Source organism: Rana temporaria, chromosome 12, assembly GCF_905171775.1.
Source record: "Rana temporaria chromosome 12, aRanTem1.1, whole genome shotgun sequence".
NCBI lineage: Eukaryota > Metazoa > Chordata > Amphibia > Anura > Ranidae > Rana > Rana temporaria.
In genome coordinates, this window is record NC_053500.1 from 48,172,538 (window position 1) to 48,187,087 (window position 14,550).

General features: G+C 42.0%; 1 protein-coding gene across 5 annotated transcripts in view; it reads right to left on the minus strand.

Annotated features, from left to right (window-relative positions):
* The window catches only part of LOC120919568 (embryonic polyadenylate-binding protein-like), a 154,664-nt gene that overhangs the window by 102,760 nt on the left and 37,354 nt on the right, over positions 1–14,550 (minus strand). The gene's annotated exons all lie outside the window — the stretch shown is intronic.

Genomic DNA, 14,550 nt, shown 5'->3' on the forward strand with positions numbered 1-14,550 from the left:
GTCACTGATTTGTTTAACAGAATATCTGAAATGCTGGACAGGGGACTGGCACAGAATGCTGAGAGAATCACTAGAGACATTAGGGCTGACTTTCAATGTCTTGGAAACAGGATTGAAACTATTGAACACAAACTGGATATCAATATTGCCAGAATTGATCAGAATGCTGACCATTTGTTATTTCTGCAAGAACAGCTGGAAGCTGCTCAGGCTAAGATCGAAAATCTTGAGAACAGATCAAGGAGGGACAATTTCAGGGTCAGGGGATTGCCTGAATCCATTGTTGATGTTCAAGCGGCAATACAGGACATTATTAAAGTTCTGATTCCGTCTATTCCAACTCACAAATTGGAATTGGACCGTGCCCATAGGTCCCTAGGACCATTGAGAAAGGATGGCTTACCGAGGGATGTGGTAGTCAAACCTCATTATTATTCTGTCAAGGAAGAAATAATGAAAAAATCTCGACAACATGAACAATTACAATACCAGGGCGCAACCATCCAAATATTTTCTGATATTTCCCCTTACACAATACAGAGGAGAAGAGAGATGAAACCTTTATTGTCTGCCCTCTTGAAAAAGGACATCAGGTATAAATGGGCCTTTCCGTTCGCACTGAAATTTTCATATAATGGCAGACATTATGTAGTTCACAATTTTCAGGAGGGTGAAAGACTATTATTGGATCTGAAGATTATTTTTGTCGAACCGGACATGGATACTACGCCTACCCAGCAAAATTCGGCCAAAAGACAAACCCCTATTAGCCCGAATTCTTCTACCTGGAACAGAGTCAAGCACAGGAAGGTTAAGAATGACTTTGCTACCTGAAGTTGAAATACATTTTTTTGCATTCTTTTTTTTTTCCTTCGTGTGGTCGTCAAATTTTTTTTTTTTTTTTTTTTTCTCTTACGATTGGTAGAAATGGTTTCACCAAAACATTTTTTGTCTGCATTTTCCCAGGGAACATGGATTTTTTGATATTTTTTTAAATATATATATAAACTTGGATTTATTGATTAATATATAATTTTCCATTTTTTTTTTTTAGCATATGATTATATATTTTGAAGGATTAAGGGAGGGGTTAGAATGTGTGTTTTTTCTTTTTTTATTTGTGCCAATCTGGGAAAATTCATTTTAATATTTGTTATATTTACTATGCCTTTTTGGGTCGATTTCTTCTTACACAAGAATTAAATTTATGATTATTTAACCGTCGGCGGCGGCCGGCGGTGAGGCATTGGGCCTCAGCTTGCTTCTTGGGTCGACATTTGGTCGTCCTAGGGAGTAGGTACCTAGCCCTTTATATGGGCTGTTCTAAGGTCATGTGTTTGAATGAGGGGAGGGAGGATATACTCTCCCTTCATTCTGGGTCATGGTTTGACCTTCTGTTATCCTACAGTTTACTATACTGTTTATGTTTGTTTTTATTTCTTCATCTTCTACCTTTATACCTTTTCTTTCTCTCCTACCTTATTTACCATGTCAGCCTACCTGCCAATTAGTGTTTTTACTCGATTGTATACACAGCCATCGTTATGCAACCCGTCTATGGTACTGATCAAGACTCATGGCTGGTTCAAATAACCCTTCTACACCCCTTCGTGTTGTTTCACACAACACTCAGGGGTTGAATACTCCAATTAAAAGGCGAAAGGCCCTACAAGTCCCTTCATGTCGATGTGGTTTTCCTACAAGAGACACACTTCCCAAAACGGTACGCCCCCTCTTTTTTGCATGCACATTTTCCGGTGTTTTACCTGTCTAAAGCAGAAAATAAGACTAAAGGGGTAGCCGTCTTATTTTCTAAATTCTGCAATTTTGACTTGATTAAGGAATACGCGGACCCGGAGGGTAGATTTGTCTTGGTAAAGGGAACCCTGGAAGGAAATCTGTATACTTTTGTCTCGTATTATGCACCTAATAGGGGACAAAAGGGATTCTTTTATCAAATGTTTGATGTTCTCCAACCTTTTATGGAGGGTATCATCATTATGGGTGGAGATTCCAACTTAGCCTTTGATTCGGGATTAGATAAATCTAAACAACATAATGCTAAAATGATTAGACCAACTAAAGCTAGTACACAGGTGGCGCGTATGCTTCACCAATCTAGTTTAACTGATATATGGAGGGAATTGAATCCTAAAACTAAAGATTTCACTCACTTTTCTAATCCCCACCAATCATATTCACGAATAGACCATATATTGCTTTCCAACCGTCACGTCCCTTCAGCTATAAAATCTACTATTGTGGATGTCTCTTGGTCGGACCATTCTATGGTTCTGTTATCTTTAAGAAAAGAGAATTCTACCCAAAGAGTGTCTCATTGGACACTTAACCAGTCAATTTTAAAGGATCCTGTTTTAGTAGCAGAAATCGAACAAGCTATAAAAGAATATTTTGATTTTAATGATACAGAAGAAATGTCCCCAGAAACTTTATGGGCTGCTCATAAGGTGACTGTTAGGGGCAAAATTATACAGATTGCAGCTAGAGTAAAAAGACTGAGGAAGTTAGAGGTGGAAAAACTTGAAGAGACATATGTGGACTTGAGTAGAAAACATAAATTAGATCCTTCTGAATTTCCTACTTCCCAACTTGATTCAGCTAGAACTGCATTGAATCTAGCGCTTACAGTAAGGGCAGATGAGGCTATGAAATGGACTGGTGCTAGATTTTACCGGTTAAAAGATAGGATAGGCCCGATGCTGGCGAATAAATTGTCCCCGAGATTTAGATCAAGGATTCTACCCAAAATTAGACAAGCAGATGGTTCATTTACTCTGAACCCTCGGCAGATAATGACAGCCTTTCAAAACTTTTATTCCAAACTTTACGCTTTTGATGGCGACTATGCATCTGATAAAGTGGAGAAGTTTCTTGATGGCTTAGATCTTCCTAAATTGACAGAGGTACATAGAGAGGTATTGGAGGCTCCCATATCGGCCGAGGAAGTTCAGACGGTGATCAATAATTTGAAAACGGATAAGGCTCCCGGTCCGGATGGTTTTTCTTCTCCTTACTACAAAACATTTTCAGTTGTCCTGTTGCCCTATCTCGCACAGTTTTATAATTACTTAACGGATGGTAACCCTATAGGTAAACAACTCAATATGGCATATATTTCGGTAATCCCGAAACCTGACAAGGACCACAGTCAAGTTGAGAATTATAGACCAATATCCCTTATAAACAATGACCTTAAAATTTTTACTAAAATAATGGCCAATAGATTGTCATCTTTCATAGGTCAATATATTCATAAGGATCAAGTCGGTTTTATTCCCGGGAGGCAAGGTCCAGACCAGATAAGGAGGGCTGTCGATCTAATTTCTATAATGCAATCTAGATGGACTGGGGAACATAAGCAAGAGGGTATGCTTCTTTCATTAGACCTTCAGAAGGCCTTTGACTCAGTTTCTTGGCCATATATGTTTGCAGTACTGAGGAGATGGGGATTTGGTTCCAGAATTATGGGAATTTTATCTGCACTTTATTCTTCTCCTGAGGCTAAAATACGATTACAGGGTATATTTTCGGAATCTATTAAAATAAAAAGGGGTACGAGGCAGGGATGTCCCTTGTCTCCCCTGATATTCGCGATCGTGATAGAATCTTTGGCAATAGCTATTCGAAGTAACTCGAATATCAGGGGGGTTAACTGTACGCAAAAAGATCATAAATGTGCGTTATTTGCAGATGACCTGTTACTATTCATAACCTCACCAACCTCCTCTTTACCTGCAATCTACTCTTTGCTGGACAATTTCTCAGAAGTTTCAGGGCTTAAAGTCAATATGGCCAAATCTAGAGCCCTTAATGCATCGCTGCCTGAAACTATGGTATCCTTACTGAAAAATGAATATAAATTCAGCTGGAACAATTCATCTATTAAATATTTGAGTATTAATCTGACTCCGAATTTCGAGTCTTTATATTTAGCTAATTACCCTCCTATGTATAAGAAACTTGAAAAGGATTTGTGCGACTGGGGTACTCATAACATAGGCTGGATAGGCAGGATTAATTCGGTTAAGATGACCCTTCTCCCCAGACTTCTATATCTTTTTCGCTCACTACCTATACCAGTGATGGCGAACCTTGGCACCCCAGATGTTTTGGAACTACATTTCCCATGATGCTCATGCATTCTGCAGTGTAGTGGAGCATCATGGGTAATGTAGTTCCAAAACATCTGGGGTGCCAAGGTTCGCCATCACTGACCTATACCGATAAAAAAAAATCATTTGAAGTCCTTTCAGGGTAAAATTACCAAATTTATCAGGAACAAAAAGGGTCCGCGTGTTTCTTCACGTTGTCTTTTTAATCTCCCTGAACAGGGGGGTCTGGGAGTTCCAAATTTGTGGTGGTATTACCAAGCTGCTAGATTGGCCCAACTATTGGACGTATACATCAAAAAGGATCATCCTGAATGGGTTAATATAGAAGAACAGGCATCCCCAGCGTATTTGTTAGAAAGTTTATTGTGGTGTATCCCCAAACGTAGACCTTCTATTCTGTCCCTGGCTCTTTCACAGGCTTTAGTTCTCTGGGATTCACTTAGGAATAATCCTTCCATAATCTGGAAGGGTCAACCTTTGGCTGATATTTTTCAAGATCCGATCTTTACCTCTAATGTTGATATCTAATCATTTAAATGGTGGCGTGACAAGGGGGTGTACCGTATTGGGCGTTTTTCACATTTAGGTCCCCTTTCTGAACAATATTTTGTGGATAATTTTAATCTTCCTTCCTCTGAGAAATTTAGATTTTCTCAAATATACGATTATGCTCAGAAACTTTGGACAGACGAAATTGTATCTGGACGTCTATCTCCATATGAGCATAAATGTGATCAAGCTTCGGAGAGAAGGGGGAGTTATTTCGGTTATATATAAATCACTTGCGACAAATGATAATAAATTACCTCATATGCTAGCTTGGGAGAGGGAACTTCATGATGAATGGGACTTGAAAGATTGGTGTGGAAACTTTATTAGATCTATTAAAGGCTTTATGAGTGTGCCTCTTATGGAGGCAAATGTGAAAATATTTACCAGGTGGTATCTTGTTCCTCTAAAATTGGCATCTATTTATCCCTCCTCCTCACCTCTGTGCTTTAGAGGATGCCATGGGGTGGGCTCTATGATACACACATGGTGGGAATGTCCAAGGATACGTGGATACTGGAACAAGGTATTACATATTATTAGACGGGTCACGGGTTGTAATTTACATCAGTCCCCGGCGATTGCTTTGCTGAATGGATTCATACCTCAGGTTCAAAAGGTTACCAGAAAACTGATATTTATCCTGACGGGTGCTAGAATTACTATAGCAGCTGCCTGGAAGAAACCATCGGTTTCTATACTAAGTATGAAAAGAAAAGTCACATGGATAATGGAACAAGAAAAAAAGAATTGGCTCCATGATGGATAAACTTACCCAGTTCAATGAAATATGGGAGCCTTGGTTGAAATTTATGGGAATCTCATATACCTTGCGGATTTAGTATTAGCTTTCGCTTTGGACTGATGTGCACTTTTGACAGGTAGGCTCTGTCCTTTTATCTCTTCTCCAACTCCTTTCTTTTATTATGCTGTCTTTTTTTTCTCTAATATTATTTCTCTTTCTCTCTTATTTTGTTTATGTTGTTTCTTTTTTTTTTTTTATTATTATTATTATTATTATTATATGAATAAGGGACAAGTTTTGCATACATATATTGTTCTTTTCCTTTATTTTGACAAGAATAATATATATTCTTTATTATTCTTCCCATATGTTACATTTTATTTTAAAATGGTTTGATTGAACCTAATTGTAATGGTTTCTTAAACCCTCTTAGGTATGTTATATGGAGGATGGTTTTGAAGTTGTCCTCTTGTTATCGGGTTATTCTTATTATCTATTAAAAGAGAGGGGGGATGATAGGGGTTATTCTGCCTCTTAGGGCACAGAGTGATCCCATTAGGGGTGTCGGGGGGTGGAGTTTACCATAGGCATCTATCCTCCTTATAGATCTAAACAAACAATCTATTATATTTTTTTAAATTTCATGGGTCTGGATTGGATTATACGGATTATAGTATCTCTGGAGGTTGGGGAGGACAATTGGGTTGGATTTTGTTTTCTTCAATATATTTATTCTTTTTTATTATTCACAATTTCTTTTACGTTTTAATGGTACTTTTTTTTAATGTGGAATGGAAGGTCAGGAAATGAACTAAATGTACCTTGTTGTTTTTGACTGTATGCCACAATGTAATAATTTTAATTGATGTTCATTACATTGTGCCGATTTATTTTTTCTGAAAATAAACTTAAACTTGAATGAAAAAAAAAAAAAAAAGCCGAGGCCGGAAACAGCTGAGCAGCAAGGTACCAGGTTCAGTAGACAGGATCAGAGTCTGGGATTCAAGTCCGCAACAGTCTGGCTACCAATTTAGAACAGATCGGAGTACAGGATTCAAACCAAGGTCAGTAACAGCTGGGCAGCAGAAGTACAAGGCAAAAGTCAGTAGGCAGTGTCAAGCAAACAGCAGCTAAGTAAAGGTCCAAAAGCAGGTCTCAAGACAAGCTGAGTACACAGGAAGGCAGAACAGCAGGTCACAGTTTAACAGGAACAAGTCGTAGACAACAATCTAAGCAGTGTTCAAGTTTCTTTAGGCATTCAGCATCAAGACCAGCTCATGCTAATGCACGTCCAGCCTTCAACCCAAGCACAGGGCCACGTTCTAGAACATGCATGTGCCTGCATTGGGCCTCTTGTACTACAACAAACTGGACCTTCATTACACTACGATCTGGGACATTTTTTCAGGATGAGCCTAGAAAATTTTCTTTGAATCTAAATGGGTGCATGTTGGTTTCTGCCTCACAGGAATTTTCTTTTGGATAAAAGTCTTTTTACTCAGAGATACTAGATGTGGCCTCCTGCAGTCCAGAATAGTCTCGACCTAATAGCCTTGACTACGTCACCCAAAAATGAATCAAAAACAGCAGGCTTTAATAGCAGCATAAAAAAGAGACTATATGCATTTTCTAGGTTTCTGGTAATAGATTAACCACTTCCCGACCGCCGCATGTAGATATACGTCGGCAGAATGGCACATCAACGTACCTGTACGTGCCTGCCTAGACGTGGGTCCGATCGGGACCCCCGCTACACGCGGCGGTCGGGTTCCCTCGGGGAGCGATCCGGGATGACGGCGCGGCTGTTTATAGCCGCTCCGTCGCGATCGACCCCCGGAGCTGAAGAACGGGGAGAGCCGTATGTAAACACGGCTTCCCCGTGCTTCACTATGGCGCTGCATCGATCGAGTGATCCCCTTTATAGGGGAGACTCGATCTATGACGTCATTCCTACAGCCACACCCCCCTACAGTTGTAAACACACACTAAGTGTACACTAAATCCTACGGCGCCACCTGTGGTTAACTCCCAAACTGCAACTGTCATTTTCACAATAAAGAATGCAATTTAAATGCATTTTTTGCTGTGAAAATGACAATGGTCCCAAAAATGTGTCAAAATTGTCCGAAGTGTCCGCCATAATGTCGCAGTCACGAAAAAAAAAATCGCTGATCGCCGCCATTAGTTGTAAAAAAAAAAAAAAAAAATTAATAAAAATGCAATAAAACTATCCCCTATTTTGTAAACGCTATAAATTTTGCGCAAACCAATCGATAAACGCTTATTGCGATTTTTTTTACCAAAAATAGGTAGAAGAATACGTATCGGCCTAAACTGAGGAAAAAAAACATTTTTATATATGTTTTTGGGGGATATTTATTATAGCAAAAGTAAAAAATATTGCATTTTTTTCAAAATTGTCGCTCTATTTTTTTCTATAGCGCAAAAAATAAAAACCACAGAGGTGATCAAATACCACCAAAAGAAAGCTCTATTTGTGGGGAAATAAGGACGCCAATTTTGTTTGGGAGCCACGTCGCACGACCGCGCAATTGTCTGTTAAAGCGACGCAGTCCCGAACTGTAAAAACACCATGGGTCTTTAGGCAGCATATTGGTCCGGGGCTTAAGTGGTTAAACCAGTGGTTTATTATGAACGTCTTTCTTTCAACAGAAAATGGGCAAATACATATAGAGCCCAGTTTCTTGGATGGACAAATCAAAATTTAGGTTGGCAGTGAACAGCCATACCTTGCCTCCTGGCTTGAGATTTAAGTCATATCTCCTTTTCTTGTCAAAAGCCTTCGTGATGGCTTCATGTATCATTTTGTTATTGGACTTTAGAAATTCCAGACTCCCTTAAAGTGCAATGGCTGAAGAGTTGGGAAACCCATCAGGTAAAAAAAAAAATCTATGGATTAAAAGTAAAAAATTTGCAAAAAATAGAGTGTGTGCGCTCCAAGGCAGAGCTTACAGAACTGTTGTTGGCAAACTATAGGCCCATACATACGATCTGACTTTTTGACAACAAATGTCCGATGGACTTGTTTTTGCAGACAATCCGACCATGTGTTTGCTCTATCGGACAAACTTTTGCTTTTTCATCGGACAAATGTTCGCTGTGAGAACAGACAAACTTTCCGATAACAAATGTCCTACGTCGGCTAATCTGATCATGTGTACACAAGTCCATCGGACTAAAGTCCAAAGTACAAACACGCACGCATGCTCAGAACCAATGCTAAAGATCAGACAATAGCAGAAGTTGCCCACGGGGTGGCGGTAAAGAGCTGAAAAACCACGCGATTTGGTGAAAGTTGGCTGAAAAAGTCCTGCCGTGTGTATGCATACCAAGTCCACGGCCAACGCCCATTCAGAGCAAAATCAATGGAAAAGTTGGATGAAAGTCCGATCGTGTGCATGAGGCTTAAGAGAAGAATCAATGTTCAGTCACCCTGTGCGAAAAGAACCACAGAAATTGCCCTAGTGTCCGATTTGTATGTTCAGCGTGGCTATTTGTGGGTGGAAAACTGAAGAAAGTCAGGAGTTATTACCAGGTAACAGAGGCCCCACCTCCTCCAGGAAACAAGCACAGAGATGTTTAGAAAGGGTGCCCATATGGCTGCCGCTCCATTATAAAGAGATTACCTAGATAGCAACATAAGCATGACACACTATCATCTATAAACAATACAGAAAAAGCACAAGGCGGGAATCCACCATCCTGGAGGATTCCTGGAAAGGGAGTGATCAGGTGATAACTCAGACTTTCCCCAAGTTATCCTCCAGGATGGTCACAAAAGACACCAACGATGCATACCTAAAAAGGTGAATCTACCGCTTGCAGGACCTTGCGATCAAAAGCCAGGTCTTGGGCGGAGACCAGATTGATTCTGTAGTATCTAGCAAATTTGAAATCACTGGTCCAGGTGGCTGCTTTTCATATTTGCTCAATGGAAGCCCCAGCCATCTCCGTCCAGAAAGTACCCACAGAACAAGTAGAATGAGCCTTCAAATTTGGAGGGCAAACAAGATTTGAGAAGCCTAGGTCACACTAGATTGTCATTTTGATCCATCTGGCAATGGAATTTTTCGATGCAGGAAACAAGAACTGAGGGGCAGTGTTACATATCTGGGTCATGAGGCGGAAGTGTAGAGGAGAGCCTCTCTTGCCGCACCGGCTTATGGGCCCCTGATGTTGAGACAGCAGCCACAGAAGCACAGTGACGCAGGAGTGCCTAGGATCAATCCAGTATTCGTGTCTAGATATGTAGCAGGCAGATCGACAAGGCTAGGCAGACCAGAGCTGGATCGCAGGTGAAGCGGGAACTGGGTGCGACTCGCAGAGCCGAACTGAAGCAGGCTGAAGAAGCACATGCAGAGTCAGGCAGGCCGGATCGACAATGTTTAGGTAGATTCAGCAGAGCAGCAGGCAGAAGAGAAGTCCAAAACAAGCCGGAGTCAAGGTATTAAGCAGACAGGGTGAGGCCAAGCCGGGTCAACATCAGAGGTCAGCATAGATAACAGGTTTAGAACACACAGGAGCTGAAGACCAACCGGCATTCTCTGGTGCACACACTTTAAAAAGCACCTTTGATGCCAACATTGGTGACAGGCGCGCTGACGCGCTGAGAATGCGCATGTCTGCTGTGCAATTTCTGCTGCACAGCTATGCCTTCCCTGATAGGCAGCCTTATGGGTGGCCTTTTTAAACCTCTGTGCGTGCCTTTCCTGTAGGGGGTGGAGCCTCTCTCTCTCATGTGACCCTCCTGGAGGATGAATTGGGGAAAAAACAGTTTAAATCTTTAGTGCCTTGTAGAGTCTTTTTCTAGAACCCGATAGGAACAGTTGTGATCCAGCTAGGCACGCCATGAAGTATGGCTATTTCTTTAACAAATGTGTGTACATCTCAAATAATCAAAATACCACACAGGGTAAGCATTTTGGACTGAGTTAGTTCAACTTGGCTATTTCCTAAGGCGTTCTGGGAATGGGGATCTAAGAACAAAGGGTCTATTGCCCCATGATTACCACATCATCCAATTTCCACAGGACCCAACAAAAGTCCTGGCAAACAGATCCAAGATCGGGCCACCAGAAAGACTGCTAAAAGAAGCTCAATAGTTCTACGTATCCCAAAAATTTCCAACAAATGGGACACAGGCTGATGCATATTTGGGGATACAAAGATCATGATGGAATAATCCTTCCTGTTCTTGTAGGCAGATATCAGATGTTTCAAGGATACTTGCTTGAACTGGTACATTAGATCGGTCTGCAGTAGCAGAAAGCTTTGGGATGGTAGAACTAACTGGCTGATGAGACTCCTAATTTGCTGGAAACATATACGAATCTGGCTTACAATTCTTGTAAACTGTCCTGTAAATTATGTGGAAGGTAAATAGAAAATTAGCGCCCACCTTGCAAAGTTTAGTGCATTAGGCCATATTAAGGTATCTCAGGTTTTTATGATCTGGGAAATAAAATATCAGAAAAAGGTGAGCCTTCTAGCAGATAATGCCATTCTAGCAGAGATGCTTTATAGATAATAGTCCATGGTCTCCCACATCATAATTATTTCCCGTGGGACTGAGTGTGACTTAGCATTGTCATTGAGCAAAATGGCACCCAAAAAAACACCCTGGCATTGAACAAAGTAGCACCCAATGCATTTTCTAAAATATCCACCTTAAGAACAAAAAGGGAAATGCAGGATTAGAATGATGCATGACTAGCGCCAAGATGAAGGCGTTTTTCATTTGTCATATTTGTGCCATTGGCGGTTACTGTAATCATTTATGTTGGTTCATTAGCTGGGAAATTAAGCTAATCATGCCAAAAAAACTTAGTAAGACTTACCGGTGACGGTATTTCTAAGAGCCTTTCAGGACAACCTTGGAGAGAGCGCAGCTCCGCCTCTTCAACAGGAAACACACCAAGGCTTTAAATTCCCTCCTCTTCCACCACGGCTTTAGTTATTGTGGCCTCCGACACTGGAAAACAAAGCACAGAAGAACCACAACACCATGATAGATACATCTAAATTACTTCTAAGATATATTAGGAGGGAAAATAGCGGTTGTCCTGAAAGGCTCTTAGAAATACTGTCATCGGTAAGTCTAACTAAGTTTTTCTCAAGTCGCCTTTCAGGACAACCTTGGAGTGGATAACCAAGTAACCTACCCTAGGGCGGGAGTACTGCCTACAGTACCTTCCTGCCGAAGGCTTAATCTGCGGCAGACAGCAAGTCCAACCTGTAGTGCTGAATAAAAGTTGAGTAACTGGACCAAGTGGCAGCCTTGCAAATCTGATCAGGCGTAGCATCGGCCCTTTCGGCCCAGGAAACTGCCGTTGACCACGTTGAGTGAGCAGCGATAGCTGGAGGGAGGCATTTCTCCTTTGGCTCGATAGGCTTCTGAAATTGCTTGTCTAAGCCATCTCCCGAGCGTACTTTCAGAAGCTTTTTCCCCTTTGCAGAGGCCTGAGAACACCACAAAGAGAGCGTTTGACTTTCTGAACTCCTTGGTGACGGAAAGAAACTGTAACAAACATCTCCCACATCCAGTGTATGGAAAGCTTCTTCTCCTGCCATAGTAGGAACTGAGGAAAAAGGTGGATAAAATGATCTATTGCGACCGAGGTTAAGGCCACTTTCGGTAGGAAGGCTGGATGCGTTTGGAGGATCACCTGGTCTGAAAGGACTCTAAGAAAAGGTTCTGTAATTGCTTGAGCTTGGAGCTCACTGACTCGTCTTGCTGACGTAATGGCAACTAAAAAAATTGTTTTGAGAACTAAAATTTTTTAAGGACGTATTTTGTAAGGGTTCAAACAGAACTCCCGTGAGACCCTGTAAAACAATAGCTAATAGCTTGGAAAAACTGAGGGCTATAGGTCTGTTTTGAGAAAGAGCCCTAAAAACACTTTTTGCAGTACAGAATTTAAGGCGTAGTCCAGAAACCTCATCTCCTGTGTAGGATCTAGATTTGACTTCTCTAGATTTAACAGCCAACCTAGGCTCTTGAGATGAGTCTGACATTTGAAAGTTTGTCTCAACCTGATCTCTGGAATCTGAAAAGAACAATAGGTCGTCCAGATATTGAATGACCGAGATCCCCCTCAGTTTCAGAGGTTGCAGGGTTTCCGCCATCACTTTTGAAAAGATCCTGGGGGGAAGATAAAAGCCCGAACAGCAGGGCCCTGAACTGGAGATGCCAGACTGAAGTACCTAGATTGATGGCCAGGCGAAGAAACCCTTGGGAAGCCAGCGCTATCGGTACATGTAGATAGGCGTCTCTTCATCCAGGGATGCCATGAAACAGTCTGGAGATCTAAAGAGAACTCCGCCCCTTATGGGGGAACCCAACGTTTTTTGTTGTCTTTATTTTTGAAGGGCTGCTGAACAGCACGAACATTCTTTTTAAAAGTCTTCTTAGCAGGGAAAGCCTTTGTCGGCTGTTCTGTCCAAAACAGTTTCCAGATCTGGGCCAAAAAGAAAATCCCCTGAAAAGGGTATGCCGCAAAGTTTAATCTTGGAGGCTGTATCCCCCGACCAAGTTTTTAGCCAGACTGCGCGCCTGGCTCAATTAACAAGTGCTGAGGATCTGGCTGCCATTTTAATTGACTAAGCTGATGCATCAGCCAAATACTTAATTGCCTCAAGTATTAGAGGGAAGGACTCTAGAAGATCTTTTCTATGAGAACCTGCCTCACCATGGCCCCTTAGCTTCTCCACGCAGCATTCTAGGTTCCTCGCCACCACTGTTGAGGCCAAAGCCGGTTTGAGGCTGGCCGACGCGGAGTCCCATGCTTTTTTCAGAAGGGCATCTGCCCTTTTGTCCATTGCATCTTTTAGGACCCCCATGTCCTCAAAGGCAAGATCCGTCCGCTGGGAAACCTGCGAGAATGCAGCATCAACTCTAGGTTTCTTGTTCCAAATCTCAGACTCTTTATTTTCAAAGGGGAACCTTTCTCTTAAGAGATTTGGATAGAAACAGTCCTTTTTCCGGATCTTTCCATTCTTTTTTAATTGTGTCCGATAGTACTCTATGGACTGGGAAAACTATGTTTGGAATCATCCAGGCCCTGGTACATTTTAATCGTGGACAGATAACTGTACTTTCTCCTCCTGAATATCCAGGGTGGTGTAAATTGCGCTTAACAATTCATCCACATCCTCCAGGGATAGTTTATATCTGCCCGCATCCTCTTCCTCCTCTTCATCAGAATCCTTAAAAGGAGGGAAGAGTACTTGCCCCTTCGTCCCCAGAGTCCACCTCTACTGGTTTAGAGGTGGAGGCTCTTGGGCTCGATGGTAGTTGCTGGGGTTTAACTTGTGGTGGATTTTGTACCAAAAGGGATTTTACTGAGCTGAGTGAATTTGTAAGTTCACGGACTGAGGAAAACAGGTCTTTAAATTGTTAAGATCATTCCTCTTCAACCAGGTCTTTAATGCATGATCTACACATTGATTTTTGCCATGAATCCCTGAGAGGATTCTTGCAAGAGGGACACTTCCTCTGACTTGGTGGAATTAACTGTTTAGCTTTGCTTAACGTTTTTTCCTGAAACAAGATAAACAATAACTCATCTAGAGTTCTATCTAGCCACCAAACACCTCAGTCTAAAACACCACCACCAGAACCGAAAGTAAAGTGTCCCATCAGTATGACAGCAACCACCCAAAACAAACTGCAGAGTCGGCCAAGCAAGACGCTTCTGACTAAACAGACAGGCTCCCATAGGGAGGAAGTTAAGAAGATAACGAAAGCAAAGCCCATAAGGTTCAGAATAAAAGGCACCGCTGTACCCCTCTCACCTGGGCCTGACACCGGTCACCTGCATCAGCCTGATGATCTTTCCTCCATCCAAGTAGAGAAACAGCACAGTGAGGAAAAACCCTGAGTTTTTTTAAATTTCCCCGTCTCTGCGTCATCAGCAGAGGCCAGAAACGGAAGCGCCGGTCGAAGGACCCACCCCATAGTCCCTGCGTTCCAGGTGCTTGGAGTGCCACGCCCCCATAGGGAACAGCGTCGCCGGTGTGACGTCACCCGCTGGCCGGGACCCGGAACCGACATGCGGGACGCACCGCTGACAACAGCGGCACCCGCCCGACCACCAGAGCCAT